At 42.7% G+C, this 24,008-nt stretch overlaps 1 protein-coding gene across 3 annotated transcripts in view; it reads left to right on the top strand.

Moving 5' to 3' along the window:
• Nucleotides 1-24,008, top strand: part of STAT3 (signal transducer and activator of transcription 3) — a 68,805-nt gene that overhangs the window by 6,292 nt on the left and 38,505 nt on the right. The window contains exon 1 of one of the 3 annotated variants that reach the window (XM_029927473.1): nucleotides 7,913-7,934. The exons of the other annotated variants lie outside the window; for them this stretch is intronic. The gene's annotated coding sequence lies outside the window, so the exon portion shown is untranslated. Of the gene's footprint in view, nucleotides 1-7,912; nucleotides 7,935-24,008 lie in introns of those variants that run through there. 3 annotated transcript variants of the gene reach the window in all.

Below are 24,008 nucleotides of genomic sequence, written 5' to 3'. Positions count from 1 at the left end.
CACGGGAGGAGTAGAGCTTTGTTTTCATGTCTTGTAACTTTCCTTTGCGAACGCATCTGTATTCAAAATAGCCTTGTGGTTGAAGAACCACTCAGCTTCTCCTTGAAACTGGTTTTCTCACACTGGCTCACCCGTTTGGGATCCGAGAAGCCAGGAAAGAAAAGGCCGCCCCGTTGCTTCTGGCCCGAATGTGGGGCAGGAGGAAGCCAGCAGAGCTTGAAAGAGAAAGTAAACCTTCTGGTAAATAAATGGCTTCCCTAATGTGGAGGAGGAGCACAGATTATTAGGGGGATATTTGGGTAGTTTTTGTAGAAGCCGTTTCTGAAAACTGATTGAGATTAGCGAAGGTGAGCTCAATTTAGGAAAACCCTGCCCAGTCTGGTGTTAACCACCTGTTTTCCCGCTTTGTCGACTGATTGTATTAGTTTTAGGTATCCTGGCCACTCATTCTGGTTATGAGAAATGGAGGATTTGAGTCTGACTTTGGGCACCTGCTTAGGAGAAATCTTCCTAAAATGCATGTTTTTTCGCATCTTTTCTAAAGTTAATTTTGTTTTTGCTGTTTTGCGAACACTCTTTCTGACAGGAGAAGAAGCTTTAGACTTTCCTTTGTTCTCCCCCTTTCCCCCCATGAATGGAATCCTCAAAACCCTAAAGCCCAGATGTCCGCCCAGTAATTACCTCTCTTGTAAACCAAACAAAGTGCAGTATTGCATCGAGTTAGCATTAAAATAGTCGCCTTTGAATTTTTTTTCTACTTGTGGTTTAGACATGATAAATATTTAATCTGACTGATTTTTGTCTGACAGATCAGTTTTGTATTTGGGCCGCTTTTTATCAATATGTTTAGGGAAAGCAAATTTGTTGGAACTTTAACCCAAATGAAACATAGTTAGCGTGGTAACCGTCTCATGGATAGGGGCAGGTGGAATAATGGCAGCATTCTGAAGCCACATATCAATATTTATTCTTAATTCTGTGTGTCATTGCCCCTTTGTGTTTAAGTGCGTAAATGAGAGTGGACTGTAAGCATTTAGAACAACGGGGGGCACTTTAGGGTCCTAATAACTGTGTTGGAGAATCCTGGGTTCATGGAACTGTCTAAATTCCCTGTTTCTTGGTGTCCCATTGTAGTGCCACATGTTGATAGTGGGGGAGGATGTGCCTGTTGGGGGACAGGGGTTTATGGGAAGTCTGTTCTTTCTGCTCAGTTTTGCTTTGAACTTAAACTGCTCCAAAAAGTAAAGCTTATTAATTAAAAAAAATCCTATTTCTGCAGAAATATCCCAGGATTAGAAGTGCCCTGTATACAGCTATAGGATGCCATAGACTCCTGCCTCGGTTTACCCTAAGATTTACAATGAGAGTACCGTTCTTACATACCCAGTGAGAATGCCTTCCGAGCAAGGGAGGATGAGGCTGCAGGTGGGCCATAGAGAAGATCCCCAACCATCCAGTCTGCGGTCTTAACTACTTCCCCTTTCCCTAGGAAAGATGAATGCTAGTCTTAACCACAGATTCACAGCAAGAATATATCAGTTTTGTTTTTCGGTTCCAGACTGCAGGGTTTTTTAATTGTAAAATCAATATGTTAGGGGAAAAAGTTAATTTTTTAAATTAATTAATTAAAAAATTTTTTAATATTAAAAAAAATTTTTTTTAATGTTTTATTTATTTTTGATACAGAGAGAGACAGAGCATGAGAGGGGGAGGGGCAGAGAGAGAAGGAGACACAGAACTGGAAGCAGGCTCCAGGCTCTGAGCTAGCTGTCAGCACAGAGCCTGTCGCGGGGCTCGAACCCACGAACGTGAGATCTGACCTGAGCTGAAGCCGGAGACTTAACCGACTGAGCCACCCAGGCGCCCCTAAATTATTTTTTTATGTCTGTATTTAATTTTGAGGGAGAGAGGCAGAGAGCAAGCAGGGGAGGGGCAGAGAGAGAGGGAGACACAGAATCCAAAGCAGGCTCTAGGCTTCGGGCTGTCAGCACAGAACCTGATGTGGGGCTTGAACCCACAGACTGTGAGATCATGACCTGAGCCGAAGTCAGATGCTTAACCGACTGAGCCACCCAGGCACCCTAAGGGGAAAAACAAAGTTTAAATTAATCACTACAAAAACATTCTCATAGTAAGTGGAGTTTTCTTTTCACCTTCTCCTCTGAACTGTATTTCCCAGGGACAGCTAGTTACCCATTTCTAATTTTTCCACAGTGATTTCATTTGTAGACATGCAAACATGTTATTCTCTTTTTCCTTTCTGAAGCATGTAGCACATTATACATATAACACTGTTTCTTACTTTTTGTCACTTTGTTTATTTTAGTAAACACTCCATGTGAATGTGTTTTTGTATGCCTCACGTTTTTAAGACCTGCATAGTAATATTCAGGCTGTGGATGTGGTCATTTATTTAGGTGTTGTTTTTTTTTTTTTCTTTTTAAGGACAGTTTCCCCCCCCCCAACAGGGGACTCAAACTCAGGTCACCAAGATCAAGAGTCATATGTTTTATAGGCTGAGCCAGCCAGGTGCCCCCTCTTTTTAAAAGATTTTTTAAAATAATTTATTTAATCTCCTAATGATGGTCATAGATTGCAAAATATAAAGACAGAAAATAATATTGTGGGGACACCTGGGCTGCTCAGTCGGTTAAGCATATGACTTCAGCTCTGGTCATGATCTCATAGTTCGTGAGTTCAACCTTCACGTTGGGCTCTCTGGTCTCAGCAGAGCCTGCTTTCAGATCCTCTGTCTCCCTTTCTTTCTCACCGGCTCACACTCTCTCTCTCAAAAATAGACACTTAAAACAAAGAGAAAGAAAATACTGTAAATGTCCTCATTTGTCTTCAGGCATATGTGAGTAAATCTGTACTTTAAATGTTTTAATCATGGTACGCATACTGTTTAGAAATGTAGCTCTTCCCTTAACAGAATGCACATTCTTCTGAAGCATTAATTCTTGGGAGAAGTCTAGCTGTGTCACTAAAGGAAACTCCAGTCTGTCACTTGGGCAGGTAGGAATATTGCAACTCCCCCACCATCACCTGGTGCCTGCCGTCCCCCTCCTCAATTTTTTTTGAAAGCTTGCTGTGATGCCAGAGCCCACCTTCCATTAATTTCAACCGCTCCAGTCCTACAACACAACAGACTCTTTTGTGTCCTTGGGCAGATGGGAGCAGGAGCCCTTTTTTGGTTTTTGTGATGCTTTTGTTTGAGTTGTCTGTAGGAACTGTTCTCGGAGTGTGGTCCACAGATCCCTGAGGGCCCCTGAGGAGTTTTGCTGGGGTGGGGGGAGGAGGTCTTTGAGTTCAATTTCAAAGCCATTTTCAGGGGCACCTGGGTGGCTCAGTTGGTTAAGCATCTGGCTTTGGCTCAGGTCATGATCTCATGGTTCATGGGTTCGAGCCTTGTGTCGGGCTCTGTGCTGACAGATAGCTCAGAGGCTGGAGCCTGCTTCAGATTCTGTGTCTTCGCCTCTCTCTGACCCTCCCCTGCTCTCTCTGTCTCTCAAAAATAAACAAAACCCATTAAAACAATTTAAAAAAAGCCATTTTCATAATGTTATTTGTGCCTTTTATTTAGTTGGCATTTACTCTTAGGCTAAGTATTGTGCTTAGTGCACTCTCAGAAAGAAAAGCCGATTTCACTTAAGAATGTCCATGATACAACAATAAATGAATAATTTCATTATCTTTCAACTCTGGAGGATGTTCCTTTTTGATACTCTGTGATGAAATGGGAGGCATGGCTAAAACGCTTCTGCCACGTAAGGAAGTATGATGGTTGTCTCAGGAAGAGGTCTCCTAGAAACATTTCAGTTACAGTCTCAAACTAGCTGCTTTTTTCATTTTACTTTGGAAGAATGACAGACCAACTGGGATACTGGTAGACATTTTCTCAAAACAGAAGGAAAAGAAGCTGTCTCTTCAAGGGAAACAACTGACAATATTTGTTGCCAATGACAAAATTTAAGCGTTTGAGTGAAAATCAGAATTTGAGAAAACATGCAAGAAAAATTGTGAGTTTGACGGCTTTCCCGTATTGATGAATGTAATTTTTTTTAACATATATTTATTTTTGAAAGACAGAGACAGATCATGAGGAGGGAGGGGCAGAGAGAGAGGGACACACAGAATTGGAAGCAGGCTCCAGGTTCTGAGTTGTCAGCACAGAGCCTAATGCGGGGCTCGAACCCACGAACTGTGAGATCATGACCTGAGCCGAAGTTGGACACTCAACTGACTGAGCCACCCAGACGCCCCAATGAATGTAATTTTTTAATGGCAAAACAACTGTGGCTTTTTTTCCTCCCCACCCTCCTCCAAATGTGACTTTTAAATAGTTTTTTTTTATAATGCATTGTGTTGACATCTGGAAGGTCTGTGTGTCTCTGAAATAGTGTTTTCCAAATGATTAATGCACTACAGTACTAAATCATGCATGGGAAAACATTCTGTTCAAAATGCAGGATAGACCAATGGATCTCAGTGCAGCCAAATATGAAAAGTTCATTGAGATCCAACAGAATGCAGTCCACTTCACATCCAATCTTTAAGAAACTACCATTTGCTGGGGTGCCTGAGTGGCTCAGTTGGTTAAGAGTCTAACTTTGGCTCAGGTCATGATCTCACGGTTCATGAGTTCAAGCTCTGTATCTGGCTCTGCTGACAGCTCAGAGCCTGGAGCCTGCTTCAGATTCTGTGTCTCCTCCTCTCTCTGCCCCGCCCCTCCCCGCTTGTGCTCTGTCTCTCCCTGTCTGAAAAATAAATACTAAGAAAAGAAAGAAAGAGAAAGAAAGAAAGAAAGAAACTACCACTGTTGGGAGGCTCCTGGGTAGCTCGATTGGTTGAGCGTCCAACTTTGGCTCAGGTTTGTATGATCTCACAGTTTATGGGTTCAAGCCCCAAGTTGGACTTTGCATTGATAGGGCGGAGCCTGCTTCTGATTATCTGCGTCCCTCTCTCTCCGCCCCTCCCCTGCTGCCTGCTGCTCTCTCAAAAATAAGTAGACATTAAAAAAAAAAAGAAACTTCTACTTGTCAGATTTGGGTGTGGTGTGAAGGAATATCCAAAATTATCTGAAAAGGCTATTAAGATACTCTCCTCCCTCTTCCAACTAGCATGAGGTCAGATTTTCTTCCTACACTTCAGTCAAAGCAATTTACCGCAACAGATTAAATGCAATAGCAGATACAAGAATCCAGCTGTCTTCTATTAAGCCAGACATGAGAGAAATTTCCAAAACTTTTACTGTGTCACTCTTTCCACTAATTGTTGCTGTTGTTTTGGAAAATACAGTTATTTTTCATAGAAATGTTATTTATGTTAACATAGGTTTATTTTTTAAATGAATTAATAAATATTTTTAAAACCTCTATCTTAATTTCAAATACAGTAAATACGCATAGATACAACCTTTGGGGTCCTTGTTTTTAAGGACCTGAGAGCAAAAAGTTTGAGAACTGCTGGACGAAAGATTTTAGCGCAAGAACCCCCAGCAGACTTGTTGAAAAAAGAGAAAGAAGATTCTATGATTTTGCCCCAGGGAGTCTGATTTGGTAGATCTAGGTCATTTTAACAGGCAGTTAGATATTCTGATGCAAGTGGTCATAGTTTGAGAAATGCTGCTTTAAAGGCCCATAAGCTATAAAGTCTTCCTTCAGATTAGAGAAGGTCATGTTTACGGGGTTTAGAAATCGTTGTTGTGTTAGATAGAAAGAGAAGTGGTAGAAATGTAGTTTATGAAGGAGAAAAGATTTCTTTCTTTCTTTTTATTTATTTCTCTTCTTAAAGATTTGAAGTAATCTCCACACCCAACCCCCAAATCAAGAGTCCCATGCTCCTGGTGCCTGGCTGGCTCAGTTGGAGCAATCACTGTGGTTGTGAGTTTGAACCCCACATTGGGTGTAGAGCTTACCTACATATATACACAAACAAACAAACACACGTAAAAAAAAGAGTTGCATGCCCACCAACTGAGCCATCCAGGTGTCCCTGGAGATTTCTTTTGATTCTGTTTACTCTTCTTAGTATTCATGGACCTTAATATTAATCAGGGGCGGATGATAGTTACCAAAAGAATCATGACTTTACCAGATTAATGTTTAGCCTTGTTTTATTGATAGACTGTATATATTAAGACAGTTTCTGGCTGCTTTGATTACTTTCAGAGATGTCTTTATAATACATTTCAGATATATCTGTTTCAGACACATCTTTATAATAAAGTTAACTTTCATTTATTACATATAATGTAAGTAAAATTCTCATTTCCCTTTCTTGCAATTGTTTGTATAACCAATTCGAAGAGGAATTTTCTTGTCAGAGATCACGCAGTAGAGATAAGACTTACAAACAGATAATTTGACTCCACTAGGCTGGGAATTTGAAGATTCCCAAATTTGTGTTCTGGTTGTACAATTATCTTTGTGGTCACTTGACATTTCTGCCCTTATCTGTAAAATGGGAACAACAGTCTACTTGATAGGATTGTTACATTATCTTGGCCACCTCCTGGGTTCTCTTTGGCTGAGTGTTTGGAAAATCCAACCTGAATTCATGCTTCATATCAGGTTCTGTATGGGTATGATCATCTATCCATCCATCCATCCATCCATCCATCCATCAATCCATGTGTGATTTTTAGAATTCAGATCATAAATTGCCCCCAGTGCATTGGTGTTTCTAAATTCTTCGTTATTTTCTTTCTAAGTATTTATTCTTTCTCTTTCTAAATCACATCCACTACCTCACATTGTTGGATTATAATTTCATGAGTAATTGAGTCTTTTCATAACCTCTTATGTGGATGTGATAAAATCATCTTTTCTGAGTGCTTACATCATGTAAAACTATGATGTACATGAGGTGACTTATTTTTCCAACTATATTATTCATTTTGAGAAGACTTACAGAAAATTTTTATTTATGGGGAGATAGCTCATATTCTCTCTTGAATATAATTTAAAACTTTTGGATCAGATTTTCTTCAAAAAATTTATAATGTTTAATTTTGAAAGAGAGAGAGAAAGAGAGAGCATAACCAAGGGAGGGGCAGAGAGAGAAGGAGCAGAGGATCCGAAGCAGGCTCTGTGCTGACGGCAGATAGCCCATGTGGGGCTCGAACTCACAGATCAAGAGATCATGGCCTGAGCCGAAGTCAGACACTTAACTGACTGAGCCACCCAGGCACCCCTGTGGGTCAGATTTATCTTTAAGTTTTTTTTCATAAAGCTCAACTCATGCATTTTATTTTCTTTTGTTTTTTATTTATTTTTTCTTTAAGATTTTTTATTTTTAAATATAAGTAATCTCTACATCCAGCATGGGGCTCAAACTCCTAACCCTGAGACCAAGAGTTGCATGCTTCACTGAATGAGCTAACCAAGTGCCCCATCAACTCATACATTTTTTTTAAGTTTTATTTATTTTGAGAGAGAGAGAGAGCACAAGCATGTACTTGCGTGCCAAGCAGGGGAGGGCCAGAGAGAGAAGAAGAGAGAGAATCCTAAGCAGCCTCTGTACTTTAGTGCACAGCCCAATGCAGGGCTTGGTCTCACGAACCATGAGATTATGACCTGAGCCAAAACCAAAAATGGGATACTTAACTGACTGAGCCAACCAGGCTCCCCAACTCAGACATTTTAAAAATTAATAGACTATGTGTGTGTGTGTATATATATATTTAGAGCCATTTTATTTTATTATTTATTTATTTATTAAAAAAATTTTTTTAATGTTTTTATTTATTTTTGATACAGAGAGAGACAGAGCATGAGACGGGGAGGGGCAGAGAGAGAAGGAGACACAGAACCGGAAGCAGGCTCCAGGCTCTGAGCTAGCTGTCAGCACAGAGCCTGACGCGGGGCTCAAACCCACGAATGTGAGATCTGACCTGAGCCGAAGCCGGACGCTTAACCGACTGAGCCACCCAGGTGCCCCTATTTAGAGCCATTTTAGGTTTATAGAAAAACTGAGCAGAAAGTGCAGAGTTCCCATATACCCTCTCCTCTCTCTCTCCCCAGTTTCTCCAGTTATTAACATCCTGCATTAGTGTGATACATTTTTTTACTATTGGTGAGTCAGTATATATGTGTTCTTAAATATAATTTTTTAAGTTTATTTTTGAGAGAGGCAGAAAGAGACAAAGCATGAGAGGGGAAGGGGCAGAGAGGGAGACACAGAATCCAAAGCAGGCTCTAGGCTTTGATCTGTCAGCATAGACCCGACGTGAGGCTCAAACCCATGAATTGTGAGATCATGACCCTAGCCGAAGTCAGACACTTAACCGACTGAGCCACCCAGGCACCCTAATCTCTACACTGTATGTGGGGCTTGAACTCACAATCCTAAAATCAAGAGTCGCAAGCTTCAATGACTGAGCCAGCCAGGTGCCCCTTGAGCCAATATTGATACATTATTAACTAAAGCCTCAGTTAACGTGAGAGTTCACTTTGTTACACATATTGTGGATTGTGACAAATGTAAGATGGCATGTATCTACCATTACAGTATCACAGAGAGTAATTTCACTGCTGTAAAAATGTCCTGTGCTCCACCTATTCATCTCTCTCCCAAACCACTGGCAACTAGATCATTTTTACTGTCTCCATAGTTTAGTCTTTTCCAGAATACCATATAGATGGAATTATACAGTGTGTACAAATTTTAGATTGCTTTCTTTCAATTAGCAACACTTCATGTCTTTTGGTGGCTTGATAGGCACAATTTCTTTGTATTGCTGATTGCACCACGGTTTATTTATCCATTCACCTATTGAAGGTCATCTTGATTGATTCCAAATTTTGGCAGTTATGAATAAAGCCACTATAAATATTCATGTGCAGAGGGTGGGGGGAGGGGTCGGGAGGAACGGGGGGGGGCAGAAAAAAAATTCATGTGCAGGTTTTGTGTAGATATACATTTTCAATTAATTTGGGTAAATACCATGGAGAATGATTGGTGAGTCAGTATATATGTGTTCTTAAATATAATTTTTTAAGTTTATTTTTGAGAGAGGCAGAGAGAGACAAAGTATGAGAGGGGAAGGGGCAGAGAGGGAGACACAGAATCCAAAGCAGGCTCTAGGCTTTGAGCTGTCAGCATAGACCCGACGTGAGGCTCAAACCCATGAATTGTGAGATCATGACCCTAGCTGAAGTCAGACACTTAACCGACTGAGAGACAGAGAGAGACAGCGCGAGCAGGGGAGGGTCAGAGAGAGAGGGAGACAGAGAATCTGAAACAGGCTCCAGGCTCTGAGCTAGCAAAGCCAGATGCTTAACCAACTGAGCCACCCAGGCGCCCCTCTAGGATTTATTTTAAAGATAGTGTATACATATGTAAAGATGTAAGGAATGTTTATTGTTCATTAATAATATTAAAAACTTCAGGGGCACCTGGGTAGCTCAGTTAGTTGAGCGTCCGACTCTTGATTTCAGCTCAGATCATGATCTCAGGGTCGTGGGATCGAGCCCCATGTTGGGCTCCACGCTGAGCGTGAAGCCTGCTTAAGAGTCTCTCTCTCTTTCTCTCTCACTCTCTCCCCCACTCGCATTCACTCTCTCTCAAAATGAAATGAAATGACATGAAATGAAATGAAATGGCTTCTGTGACAGCATACTCCCTGATATTTTTTTTGTCTTACTGGTCTTTCCCAGTTTTCTTTCTTGGTTCATCCTCTACCTGAATACTCATGTTTGAAGGGCCTCAGGCCTCTGTTTAGGGCTTTCCTTTCCTTCCTTTTTCTATATTCTGTCCCCAGGTTATCTCATCCATTATTTTGCCTTTAAACATCATCTCCATTCTGATGATTACCAGGGATGTACCCCTACCCCGGGCCTTTCCAGCCTCCCAATTCCTCCCCTGCTGCCTACCTGACATTTCCCCTCAGATGGCTTGGAGTTGTCTCCTGTGTATTTTGCCTAAAACACAATGTTTGGTTTTTTTTTAATTTATTTTTGAGAGACAGAGAGAGACAGCGCAAGCAGGGGAGGGGCAGAGAGAGGGAGATACAGAATCTGAAGCAGGCTCCAGGCTCTGAGCTAGCTGTCAGCAGAGAGCCTGATGTGGGGCTCAAACCCACAAACCGTGAGATCTGACCTGAGCTGAAGTCGGAGGCCTACCCAACTGAGCCCCCCAGGCGCCCCATAAAACACAACTATTAAAGTTTCTTATCACAAGCTTGTGCTGTTCTCCCCACCCAATTTTTCCCGAAAGAAGTAAATGGCATCAACATCTACCCCATTGTGCAAACCCCGAATCTAGGAATCTCTTTCATTTCCCTGTTTCCTCATGCCCCTGCTTCTCTTCACATCATCTGAAAATCCTGTCGGTGCTACCTCTAAAGTTTTCTTAAATTCCTGTTCTTCTCTCATCCTGACCTCTGTCTGGCTCTGTGGTGGACTGGATACCCTGAAAACCCTCTTGTGCAAAACACCAAGAAATGGTAGATAAACTGAGCTTTTGAGAAAACTGGGGAAATCTTCGGAGGCGAAAAATCAAATGGAACCTTAACCTTACCAAAAAAAAAAAAAAAGGGGGGAGAAGACAGCTGGTTAAAATGGGGCGGGGAGTGTGGTATTTATCTATGTCTTCACCAAGGCTTTTTAGTTTAAAGGCCACTCTAGGCAGAAGACCGGGCCTTTGGTCTTGGTGAGGAGTTGGAACAGCCAAGTCTCCTAAGGGGCGCCTGGGTGTCCCCAGTGGGTTAAGCCTCCAACTTTGGCTCAGGTCACAATCTCATGGTTCATCATTCATGAGTTCAAGCCTGCTTTGGGCTCTGTGCTGACAATTCAGAGCCTGGAGCCTGGAGCCTGCTTTGGATTCTTTGTCCCGAACTCCATCTGCCCCTCCCCCACTTGCACTCTGTCTCTCTTTCTCTCCCTTAAAAATAAGTAAACATTAAAAAAAAAAAAAAAAGAATTCCTATGCATAGTCCTGCCCATTTTAACATTTGAATCTACACTATCTTTTTTAGTCCTAGAAACTCCAAGCTGAGATTTTAACATCAAAAGGTCCGTTTTCCTTTAGAAGCCAGGGCAAACAGTTACTTCCTCCAAGATGCCCTCCCTGACTATCTAAAGCATGCCAGCCTGACCTCAGTCACTCACTATCCTGTCATCTTTATTGCTCTTATCACAAGTGGTAATTACTTCCTTATTTCCTTGTCTGTCTACCTCTGTCTCAAGGAGGGCAGAGACCCGTCTGTTCTGTTCATCACTCCATACTTTGCTCTTGGTTCCTGACTGGTGGGTTTTGTTTGTTTTTTTTTTCTGAATGAAACGATGGATGAACAAGTCAAGTAAGGAGGTTCCTTCCGAGAGAAGATGAAATGATGTTACGTAAATTTTATCTTATTTTGGTATTAAGCCTTTCACTTAAAAACAGAATTGATTCTTATCCAGAAATGCATATATGTATATAAATAATTAAGAAATGGAAGACATTGACATATATTGCACCTTATACTTCTAAGCAGACCGCTTCTCAGATTGGCACTTTCCAAGTATTGAGCTTTTTCTTCTCATATTTACTTTCATGCTTCTCTATAATATGCTTATACTACTATTTTTGACCTATCAAAATTTTATTTATTTTTATTTAATTAATTACTTTATTTAAACTTTTTCTTTATTTTTGAGAGAGAGAGAGAGAGATTAAGCAGGGGAGGGGAAGACAGAGAGGGAGACCCAGAATCCAAAGCAGGCTCCAGGCTCTGCACCGTCAGCACAGAGCCTAATGCGGGGCCTGAACCCACGAACTGTGAGATCAAGACCTGAGCCGGGTGCTCAACCAACTGAGCTACGCAGGTGCCCCTTGATATGTGAACATTTTAGATACTGTTTAACTTCCTCTTGTCATTGGTGAAGATGTATTTCTTTCGCCACCACTGTTCCTTCCCATCCCTTATAACAGAGTGGTCATAAGTTTTAATCCACTTTGGCTAAACTGCCCATCATGTATATTATTTTGACTAAATATTATTCACTAGTAAGCCAAGCAGCATATTATAAATACATTTACTTTCATATACAAATATTTGCGTTTTTTCCCCTGGATTTAATATTTTTATTTTTAAAAACCTGTTTAGTTTTCTTTATACTTATTGGCAACTTCCTCAAGATGCCCTGGCAGGTTTCTCAAATGCCTGGCAGTTTACTTCAAATACTTAAACACGCTGGTAATCTAGTCTTTATGTTCTTGGCAATCACCCCCGCCCCCAACCCTGTCCTGTTAAAGTCATGGTCTTCTATGTTGTAATTCCTTTTCCCCAGATCCCGTGTCTTCCTCTTTCTAGCCTTACTGCTTCATTTGCTGAAGTCCACATTCCAGTAACATGCTATCAAGAAAAGGTGTGCGGAAAGTCAGTGTTTCGAGTAGCTGCGTTATCTGAAATATCTTTATTCTTTCTTCACATTTGAGTGATCAGTTGGGCATCAGATCATTTGCTCATCATTCTGAAAGCCTTGTTGGCTCAGTTGGCTTGGAATCTTTCAGTGTTTGTGTTGAAAGTCCGATGCTGTTCTGATTTGTGATCCTCTCCAACAGAGCCGGTTCTTTTCTCTTGAGGCGTGTGTAACTTACTTATTCCCTCTGTTGAAATTTCACTGGATGTGCCTTAGTGTGGGTCAGTTTTCATTCATTGGTTTGGTTAGTAGATGGGCCCCGTTCCATCTGGAGAGGGATATTCTTACTCTTTCTTTGATAATTCCCACCTTACCGATTCTTTGTCTGGGAATCTTCTTGGTCAGATATTGGATCATGAGCGTTTTGTTTTGTCTCCCCTCTGCTTCTGTCTTCCATCTTTTTTGTTCTAGAGTATATTCTAGGAGATTTTCTTGACTCTATCTTTTAAGCCATCTCCTTAATTTTAAATTCTGGCTGTCATTTTCAACTTCCAGAGCCTCTTTCCAGTTGTCATTGTCTTTTTCATCTTTATTTTCATGCTAATCCTGTTTAATGCATATAACTTATCTCTCTGAGGATATTAATAGTTTTGTGAAATGTTTATATTACCCCTAGTATTTTCTGATTCCTGGGTTCGTCTTATGTTCATCTGTCTCTCCTTCTCCCCCTTTCTCCCGCCATGTTGGAGGTTCTCTTCAAAAGTGTAGTAGTTCTTAGAGGCGCCTGGCTGGCTCCGTCAGTAGAGCGTGTGACTCTTGATCTCGGGGTTGTGAGTTCAAGCCCCATGTTGGACTTGGCATTTACTTGAAACAAAAAGTGTAGTACTTCTGGAACACTTGTGTGTTTGCACACGCTAATTCCCAGTGCTGGGACTGGTTACCCCTTCCTCTCTGGCGTTACTATCTCTCCTGGAGAGCCTCTATACCTTGTAAGGTATCTGCCTTATTATGTCCACTTACATGTAATTATCTTATTACATGTCTGCTTTTCTTTCAAAACTATATCTTTTTTGACAGTACGGACCAGATTGTACAACTCCCTGGAGCACCATTCGCCTTGTTGTTCTAGAGTTCCATCTCAGGGGTGGCCCCCGACGTACATTCCTCCTGCTCTGCTGGGGACTATGAATTCTTCAGATCTATGTCCCCCACGGCTTGGCAGAGCAACCTGGCAGAGGCACTCAAGTGTTTAGTGAACCAATGACACCTCTACATGAGATGGGGTCTAATATATACCAGGGTGACCATAGTTAATAATACTGTATTGTATTATTAAGAGAATAGATCTCAAACGTTCCCATCGCAAGAGAAGACATTAGAAGAGCTTGTGGTAGTCATTTCACATATCAGTCCGTTAGTTTGTACACCTAAAAGTAATGTGATGGTATGTCTCAGCTAACACTGAGAAACAAGAAAAGAAAAAAAGCCTCTGAGAAATGATGTATTTTGTTCCTGTGCATTTTTCTCTAGTGAGGTCACATTTATGTGGAAAACTTTTTTTTCTTTTAATCCCAAAAACAAAATACTTCTCTTTAAGAGAATAACAACTATGACCCTCGTTTTCTGCCTGGGTAGATGATTTTCTCTTTGCAGTCAGTCGTCTTTTCCTCTCTAACCACATTTTTCCAGTTATAAAAAGTTTAAGGCTCCATCCACTCCTTGCCTCTTAAGAAATAGTGTGGTGGAAAGAGCCGGAAACTAAGTCAAGAGGCTGCTTGCGGGATATTGTTCCCCCTGCTCACGTCAGTGGTCTGTTTCCATGTCTGTAAAGTGAGCAGGTTGGATTTTATATAGTTTAAAGGGTCTTAAACAATAATAACAAAAATGTTTTTTTGTTACTGAGTTGGAGCCCAAGTGTCTTGAGGGCCTAGCCTTGAAGAGCAGGCAGTTGATTTAGTGTGTAAAGCAGTTTACTGTTGACTCTGGGTCAAAAGGTCCCAGACCTTTTACTTGGGGAGTATCTCAAAATAAACTTAACTCATCCAAGTGGTTTTCTCTTTTCTGAGATGTCTCATTTCAGTGTCTGTATGTCAGTGTTAAGTTAGACTGTAATTTCTTAGATTCCCAAATACTACCAGCAGGCACGTGTCATGAAATACCCTCTTTTAGATATCAGGGTGCTAAAGTCTCAGTATTGCTTTTAGGGAGAAGTGACTCTATATCAGTTTAGCTTTATATTTTATTTTTTAAGGTTTTTTAAACTTTAATTTTATTTTTATTTCCTGAAATCCTCTCTAAGACCAACATAGGGCTTGAACTCACGACCCCGAGATCAAGAGTCACATGTTCCACCGACTGAGCCAGCCAGCTGTCCCTAGCTTTATATTTAATTTTTTTTTCTTTTGAGGCTTGCGTTTTAATATAAATTCTTCTCTTGGGAAATTTTGCATATTTGCTTCTCCCTTACAGTAAATCTGTATGAACCATTGTACCTATTAGCTCATGCTGAAGGAAGACCAGTGTATTCCCTTCTAGAAAGTTCATTAGCTTCTTAAGGTGTTTCAGTCTTCTCTGTGCTAAACGAATGTTACAGAGTTTTTAAAAAACACTCATAATTTTCATTCATTTAGTCAACAAATATTTGAACATCCTGTAGGTGGTTCTCTTAACATCCCCTCGCAGGTGATGGCAGAAGGAGATAAAAAACAAATATGTGGTATGTTGGAGGGTGCTGAGTACTGTGGAGAAAAACTCAGCTCGGGGTAGATGTGCTGTCTTCCATGGAATGGTGTGAAGGGACATTTGTGCAGAGGTGTGAATGAGGTCAGAGAGCGAGCCACCTAATACTCCAGAGAAAGACCTTTCCAGGCAGGCATGGTAGGTTCCAGAAGCAGAAAGGGGACAGTGTGGGCAAAAGAGAGAGCAGTGAGAAAGGAGGTCAGAGAGGCCCTCGGAAGCAAAATGGGTCATCTGGTGGGCTGAGGTAGGGGTTTGGATTTTTTGAGTGGGCTTTGAACAGAAGTATGGAACAATAGGACTTCTCTTGGAAGGATCTGTAACGTGGAGATTAGACTGTGGAGGGGCAAGGGTGGGCACGCCAAGACCAGTTAGGAATTTAGCACGTGGTGGCAGCAAGGTAAGAGGCGGGCTAGGTGAGAGGTGACATTGGCTCAAATTAAGATCATGGCAGCAGAGGACATGGTGCGAAGAGGTGCTCACATTCTAGATATGTTTTGAAGGTAGAACCAACAGGATTTGTTAATGGATTGGATGTTGGGAGGAAGAAGAGGAAAGAGTTTGGAGTCAAGGCTTATTTTCTTTTTCTTTTTAAAAAAACATTTATTTATTTATTTTGAGAGAGAACAGGACAGACAGGAAAGAGAGAGGGAGAGAGAGAATCCCAAGCAGGCTCCACACTAGTGATGCAGAGCCTGATGCAGGGCTCGAACTCACAAACTGTGAGATCATGACTGGAGCTGAAACCAAGAGTCAGATGCTTAAGGGACTGAGCCACCCAGGTGCCCCAAGGCTTATATTCAAGATGTGTGGCCCGAGCCCATGCAAAAATGGAGTTGTCATTTGTAAAAATGGGGAAGTTGGCCAGGAGAAATCTTTAATGAGGAGGTTGGTTTAGGGTACATTAAATTCGAAGTGCTTGTTAGACATCCAGGTGGAGGTGCTAAATAGGCAGTCAGGTATAAGACTGGAGCTCATGAGGATAGGGCTGCGATGTAAATTTGGGGATCGTCAGTTTGTAGTTGGAGAATGAGTGCACAGTGGAAAGAAGGGGTGTACTATTAAACTAGTTTTAACAAAAGCCTTTTCCTTTAAAACTGCAAATTCTTTTCTCATGGAAGATAGTCTCTTTGTAAAGATGGTATTCTATCACTGTGTTAGTAAAGATGTTCTAGTTACTGAATGTAATAAACCCCCTCAAAGTCAGTGGCACAAAGCCCCAACCGTTTTGTGATGTTCAGGGGTGCCATGGGCAGAAATTCAGATCGGCACAGCAGGGGTGGCTCTCTTTGCTGCACAGTGTCTGGGGACCCAGCTGGGAAGACTTGAACGTCCAGGGCAGCAATCATCCGGAGGCTGCTTCACCCACAAATCTGACGCCTGGGCCGGGATGAGTCAAAGGCTCATCTCAGCTGGAACTGCAGACCCAGCGCCTCTGCGTGGCCTCTCCTGCCTTGGGCTTCTCCCAGGGTGTCGGCTGGGTTCTGGGGACCGAGCCTTCTAAGAGAATTGGGCGGAAGCCTTGGAAGTTGCATATCAACCCTTCTGTTGTACTGTGTTGGTTGGAGCAGTCATGGCCTTGGCCAGATTCAAGGGGAGGGGACAAAGACCCCTTGTCTCCATTGGAGGAGTATTGAAGAAATTGGGGCCATGCTTTCTAACCACCACAAATGCCCCTTGAATTTGAGGTTCTGCCCTAAACCACAGTAGCTTTGAAGGAAGGAGTTCCAGCCCAGGATCCACAGACATGTCCTCAGCCCCGGTTGTGCCTTGCTGCATACTAAGTGCCCAGGATTACCCTAATATCGCTTTTAGGGGAAGTGGCCTGAATAAACTCCGGAAAAGATTCTTCCTTCTCTCCAGTAAGTAGTGAGCTATGTTACGGGTCTGTGATACTGAGATTCAGAAAGTTAAGCTCCCTTTCTCTTGTTTATTTCAATTTCCTGTCTTTGAAGAATATTAATAACTTAGATAGCATTCCAGATCAGTGGATGCTTTTCTGACTTTTTAATTTGGGCTTTGTCTAAAGATACAATACCCACAGGCTTCTCCAGCCACTTAGGCTTCTTTCTTCTCTCTTCAGTTGCCCTCAAGCCTGGAAATTTTGACATGACACTTTGCTTGCTCAATCCAGTTGTTTCTCAAGGGCTGTGTTCTTTCTGTTTTAAAAAGTTGGCAGAGAGCTCCTGGCTGGCTCAGTCGGTAGAGCATCCAACTCTTGGTCTTGGGGTTTTGAGTTCAAGCCCCACATTGGGCATGGAGCCTACTTAAAATATAAAATAGGGGCACCTCAGTGGCTCAGTTGGTTAAGCGTCCAACTTCAGCTTAGGTCATGACCTCATGGTTCATGGGTTTGAGTCCAGCGTCAGGCTCTGTGCTAACCGCTCAGAGCCTGGAGCCTGCTTCTGATTCTGTGTCTCCCTTTCTCTCTTTCCCTCCCCCACTCATGTGCGTGTGCTCTCTCTCTCTTTCTCTCAAAAATAAACATTAAAAAAATTTTTTTAATAAAAATAAATAAAAATAAAAATTGGGGTGCCTGATTGGCTCAGTCAGTAAAGCATGTGACTTTTGATCTTGAGGTTGTGAGTTTGAGCCCCACGCTGAGGGTAGAGATTACTTAAAAAAAAAAAAAAAAAAGGTGGCAGCCTGCCTCTGGTTCCTGTGAGCGTGAGCAGGCTGTAGCTCACCGGAAGGATGATTTGGTTCTCTCTGGAAAAAATTCTAGAGTAGAACCCATCTTGTTTCCTTTGATGTGGTTATCGTATCTGTGTCCGGCTTTTCAGTAGTGTGGTCATCAGTAGGCAGTTTCACAGTGGGAGGTAGTATTTATGTCTGTGTGCAAATATGAGTAAAGGAAATGTTCTCTTGGCATCATCTAATAGCCAGCTGGAATCTCTCACCCCAGTGACACCTGACCGTTTCCAGCTGAGCGCTCCTCTCATGGAGGAGAAGGGATCAAAGCAATAGCAATAGCACAGAGCTTCCCCCCACCCCCGTGTAAGTACTGTGGATGCTCAGAGTTAAAGCAGTGACTGGGCCAGAGGTAGGGTCAGGGAAAGCCTCTCTAAGGAGACTGTAAAGGGACATAAAGTGCCTGCAGGGAGAGAAACGCTTTAGGCAAGAACTTCTGCCAGAAAGGAAGAGAGGGTATGGAGGACCTGGGGGAGATAAATGGGCTTGAAGGTCATCTTGAGGCTGGAGAGGGGAGGAAGGTGACTGGAATTGACCAAGGCGTTGGGGACCCTTACTTAGCCAGGGCTAGGGATTTGGGATTGGACAGTGAGAAGTCAGTGTATGTTTTGATACTGGGGGAGAGTGCTGTGATTTTGCTCTTAGTGAAAGGTCCTGGAGGGATCATCCTTGAATTTTTCCAGCAGCAGAACTGAAAGACTTGATCGGTTGGTCTGCCCCTCAGAATGAGTCGTCCTAGATGCAGGGTCCTCGCCTGGGAGAATCTGGCTGATTCAGTAGAGGGGTGATATCCCCGTGGTTCCCCCATCTGGTGCGAGTTTTGGGAGTACCTGTTGGAGGCGGGCACCGTGCTGGCTGCTGGGGGTGAGGGAAGAACACAGTACTGAGCAACAGCCAAGGAACTGCCTGCTTTCGTGTCCCAGTGCTCGGGTCCCCGCGATGGTGATAGTGGTGGCAATAGAAGGAGGGCAGGTGGGGGGTAAGCAGGGGAGGCCTTGGTGTTTTTGAGCAGCTGAAAGAAGAGCAGAGAGAGCACCGGGAGCTCAGCCAGTGGGCTGGTGCCAGCCGAGGCAAGAACGACAGGGCTCACCAGGCCATCGGTCACATTAATAACACAGACACTTACATGCTGTGTGCCAGCTGTGTCTTAAGTGCTTCGGGTCCATTGACTCATTTAGTTCCTACGGTGATCCTGTGACGTAAGTCCCGTTGTCTGCCCTTTTTCACAGGTGAGGAAACTGAGGCACAGAGAGGCTAAATGGCTGCCATTTGCTCCCACACACCTAAGTGGCGGCACCTGGGTCCATGCCCGAAACACAACGCTGTTCTGCTTTGATTTTACATATTTTGTTTTTCAGCCTGAGAACAAGGCAAAGTCATCAGAGGGGTTTAAAGTAGGGGAGGAGCAAGAGCACATGTGGAAACGGACTGGGGGCAAGCGAGCACATGCAGGGAGACGGTTACAAGCTCTCATCGTGGCCCATGTGTGTTTTGGCTCTGAGTTTTCTGGCTGATTTTATTTTCCCTTTGATTCCCTCTCTGTGGGGGTGGGGCAGGGAATGGGAGAGTTTGTCAGTCGGAGTGCAAGCCCTAGACCCTTTTTGTTAAATAGCAATGTGCTCCTTCCCCCAAAGCATTGATTCTTGGGTTGCAGCAACCTTAATGTCTTGAGGGAATGGAGCTTGATCATAACTTACAGACCAAATAGCCTTTGGAAGCCGCCCAGCCCAGCGGCCCTCCTGGATCAGAGTTACTGCTGCAGCATTTCCTAGGGTGAACATTTAACCTCCGTTTGAACACGAAACGCACCAGGACCCTGGGAGGTTGTTCCTTACTCCTCCCTTCATCTGGGTCACCTTTGCCCTTCAGAAAGTCACCGAGTCCGTTCCCAACTCCCTCTTTAATATCTCTGGAAGACATCTACTTCAAAACGGCTTTGAGGCTGCTGCCCTAGTTCAGGCCACTGCCAGATCTCACCTCGGTTATCGCAGCCTGAGAGATCTTTCTGAAATATAAATCAAATTGTCACCAGTCTGCTTAAAACTTCTCAGCCCTCCTTCTTGCCCTGGACGAGAGTTCATACTTTCCTCCAACCTCGTCTCATGCCGTGGCCTTTATACAGTCACTGCAGTGTTCGGCTTCATTACAACTGCCTGGGTCCCATCCCTGGAGATTATTATTCAGGACATCTGGAGTAAGGACCAGCGTCTGGCTACTGAAAGCCCCCCAGGTCATTCCAGAGTTGACCCCTGGTCCCTGCTCTCATTCCAGGGTTCTCAAAGTGGCCACACGTTAGCATCATCTGAGAGATGTTAAGTATCAAAACGTGCTTCTCTCCCTCATTGATCCCACTCTGACAAATCTGGTTCGATTTCCCAGGCACCTCTACTTTCAATGAAAAAAAATTTACTCTTATAATTCTGATCTGCAGCCAGGGTGGGGAACCTCCGCGCAGAGGGCATCCTCCAGAGGGCAGAATCCTGGGTGGGGGTCAGGAGGAAGCAGATTGTTTCTGGACTGTTTCACCCTTTCATGTACACATCGAAGAGCTGAACTTCTGTAATTCTCTTACCCACTTCTCACCCCACTTCCTGTTCCCTAAGTTCTTACTGGGCAAAACATTCAAGTCCTCGACTCCCCACACCCTGATCGCCTGCTCTGAATGTGCTTGGATTTTAGTGCAGCATTTAAATTGTGATGTAATTAGAGAGTCATTCTAGATGCGGGCCAGATACAGTGGGACGGATAGATTCCTTCATTCAAACACTGCATATGCCTGTTTAAAATACCATAAGATGGGGGTGCCCGGCTGGCTCGGTTAGTAGAGCATGCGACTCCTGATCTCAGGGTTTCGAGTTCAAGCCCCGTGTTGGGCGGAGAGCTTACGTAAAACAAAACCATAAGATCGCATTGGCTTGATATCATGATTATAAAATGGGGACACAAATATTTCTAGGTCACAGGGTTGTTGTGAGGATGAAATGAGTATATGAATAGATGGCAAATGCTTAAAATAGTGCCTGGAACATAGTAAGTGCTATATAAATTTAGTGAAAATTATTAGTTATTTGGCCTGCTCTTAAAAAAAAATTTTTTTATGTTATTTTTGAGAGACAGAGAGAGACCGCACGAGTAGGGGAGGGTCAGAGAGAGAGAGGGAGACACAGAATCCAAAACAGGCTCCAGCTCTGAGCTAGCTGTCAGCACAGAGCCCGACGCGGGGTTCGAACCCAGAAACCGTGAGATCATGACCCACAAACCGTGAGATCATGACCCACAAACCGTGAGATCATGACCTGAGCCGAAGTGGGACGCTTAATCAACTGAGCCACCCAGGCGCCCCATTGACCTGCTCTTAAACCAACCTTCTTACTTTCCGTCTTTTTCTTTCATTTGGATATCACATAGTTGTTTTCACCTTTATTCTCTTTAGGACCTGGAGCTATCCTTAGTTGAACTATGTCAGGAGATACTTGGTTGGGACCCAATTCTCATGTCCTTCTTTTCTCTTGTTACACATTTACACGAAATCACAGCATTACAAACTCCCTCCCTCAGGATATGACCCAAAGACCCATTAAAACGCACACATTTACCATGGCAGGGAAAGCTGACTTTATTATTTAACATGGCTAATCTGATGAATTAATCTGTTTCCCAGGGCATCAAGGCACCAGATTTAGCATAAGTGCCTAGGAAAGGAATGTTGTGGGAGGAAGGAACAAGCCAGCCAGCACGAGTGTGCACCCAGCACTGCAGAGGAGACCTGCTATAGAGCCATTGTTGTGTGTGGTTTTTTAATTTTTTATAACAGTCTTCCAAAAGAGCAGTACTTCTCCATTTTACTGAAGAAAAAGCCTGTTCAGTAGTCAAGTGATGTCTTGAAAATAAATAGCTGATAAAATGGCAGGCAGGTTTTGCACCCAGGGCCATCCCGTGCCAAAGCCTCCTCTGTGCTTGGCCTCACACGTCCTGCCTCAGAGGAGTCTGGTTGGGGGAGTGGAAGTGTCATCAAGTGAGGAGGCTGTGTGACGCACACATTTGGTCTGTCTTGTGGTTTTTATCTAGAGCTCAGACCTGTGATCGGGCAGCTTTAACCATAAACTGAGCACTGAGTAATTGATGAAGCTTGTCTAATTGTGTTACTTTCAATTCAGAAGGAATTACGTTTATATTGTTGTGCCTTTCATCTGAGATATTTGTGATGAAATATGGTGCCTATCCCAAATCAAGTATGGAGAATACATCAGTTTTTTAAAAATTCCTTGATACTGGGGCACCTGTGGCTCATTCAGTTGAGCATCTGACTCTTGGTTTTGAGTCAGGTCATGATCTTGAGGTTCTTGGGTTCAAGCCCTGTGTTGGGCTCCACGCTGACACCACGGAGCCTGCTTGAGATTCTCTCTCTCTGCCCCTTTCTTGCTCGTGCTCTCTTGGTCTCTCAAAATAGATAAATAAACTTAAAAAGAAAGAAAGAAATTCCTTGACATTTATTAGATTTGAAATAACTGGAGAGTTTGGTAATTCATAGTTTTCAGAATCCTTTTCTCAAAGATGGCTGAGTGATAGGGTGCCTGGGTGACTCAGTTGGTTAGGCGTCTGACTTCGGCTCAGGTCGTGATCTTATGGTTCATGAGTTCGAACTCCGTGTCAGGCTCTGTGCTGACAGCTCAGAGCCTGGAGCCTGCTTCGAAATTCTGTCTCCCTCTCTCTCAGCCCCTCCTCCACTCACGCTCTGTCTCTCTCTCTCTCAAAATTAAAAACAAAGATGGCTGGATGAGTACTTGATTCTGGGTAGTTCTTGTAGTTTTGTTTTTAAGATCTTGATTGTTCTTCATGGATCAGAGCCCTGGATCTTTCCTTTTTGCTGTTCATATTTCTGGTATTCTTCATCTCTTAAAGTTAACTATGGAAAGTGATACATTTTATTCTCTATATTTCTAGTTATAAATTAGATAACTGAATGAAGGTAGTACTAGTGATAAGACCATATAGCATGTTAGGATTTAGAATGGAAAAACTAATGTGCAAGATTCTTTAAGTCTTCTTAAAGTGAGTTAGGTAAGAGGAGTGAGGGATTATAGACTTTTGGGTTGAAAGTATTCCAGGGTATCACTAAACTGTCCTTTTTCTCACTTCTCTGAGCTCTCCTCCCAAGTAATTTAGTACTTCTTCCATATACTCAAACTTGGCACGTTAGTAGGGAACTATAATTCATGTTCTCTTAGATCTCAGTGTCCATTTTTACAAGGAAGAGTTGGTTTCTGACTTTAAAGCAAATCCTATTATTTGTAACTAAATATATTTAAATGTTACAGTAGGTATAGTTGGATTGGCACTCAGCTGTTAATATTTTGTTTTTTATGGAACTAAAAAAAATAAGGAAATCAAATTAGATTTATATATAAATTTATTATAAATGCAAACACTTGGTCTTACACCTTATAAAGGTGCTATTCGGATTTGTAAGCAATGGTATTATATGTTTACAATACAAGCATACTTCTTTCAAGTTACCTTTTTCTAATTTGAAATTCCAGAATCTTAATGTCTAATGTAATTATGAATAGTTAAATAGGTAAAACTGTAATATTAAAAAATTTTTTAACATTTATTTTTGAGAGACAGAGAGACAGAGTGGTAACAAGGGGAGGAGCAGAGAGAGAGGGAGACACAGAATCTGAAGCAGGTTCCCGGCTCTGAGCTGTCAGCACAGAGCCCAATGCAGGGCTCAACTCATGAACAGCGAGATCATGATCTGAGCCGAAGTTGGATGCTCAACTGACTGAGCCACCTAGGTGCCTGTAAAGTTGTGATATTTAAATGTGGGCTCCGTGGGGTGACTGGGTGGCTCAGTTGGCTGAATATCTGACTCTAGATTTTGGGCTCCGGTCATGATCTCACAGTCGTGAGATTGAGCCCTTTGTTAGGCTCTGTGCTAATAAACATGGAGCCTGCTTGGGATTCTCTCTCTCTCTCTCTCCCTCTCTCTCTCTGCCCACCCCCACCCCTGCTTGCATGCTCACTCTCTCTCAAAATAAATAAACTTAAAAAACAAAACCATAAAAACTGGGCTCCCTGAGCATGAAGCTTCCTTAAGATTTTCTCTCTCTCCACCTTTCCCCCTCTCCCTCCCTCTGCCCCTTGCCCCTGCTCACGTGCTCTCTCTCTCTCACAAATAAAAATGCAAAAATTAAAAGTGAATATAAAGCTGTGAAATTGTAATTGTCCTAA

Source organism: Suricata suricatta, chromosome 17, assembly GCF_006229205.1.
Source record: "Suricata suricatta isolate VVHF042 chromosome 17, meerkat_22Aug2017_6uvM2_HiC, whole genome shotgun sequence".
In the NCBI taxonomy this organism is placed as follows: domain Eukaryota; kingdom Metazoa; phylum Chordata; class Mammalia; order Carnivora; family Herpestidae; genus Suricata; species Suricata suricatta.
This window is presented reverse-complemented; position numbering and strand designations above follow the sequence as displayed.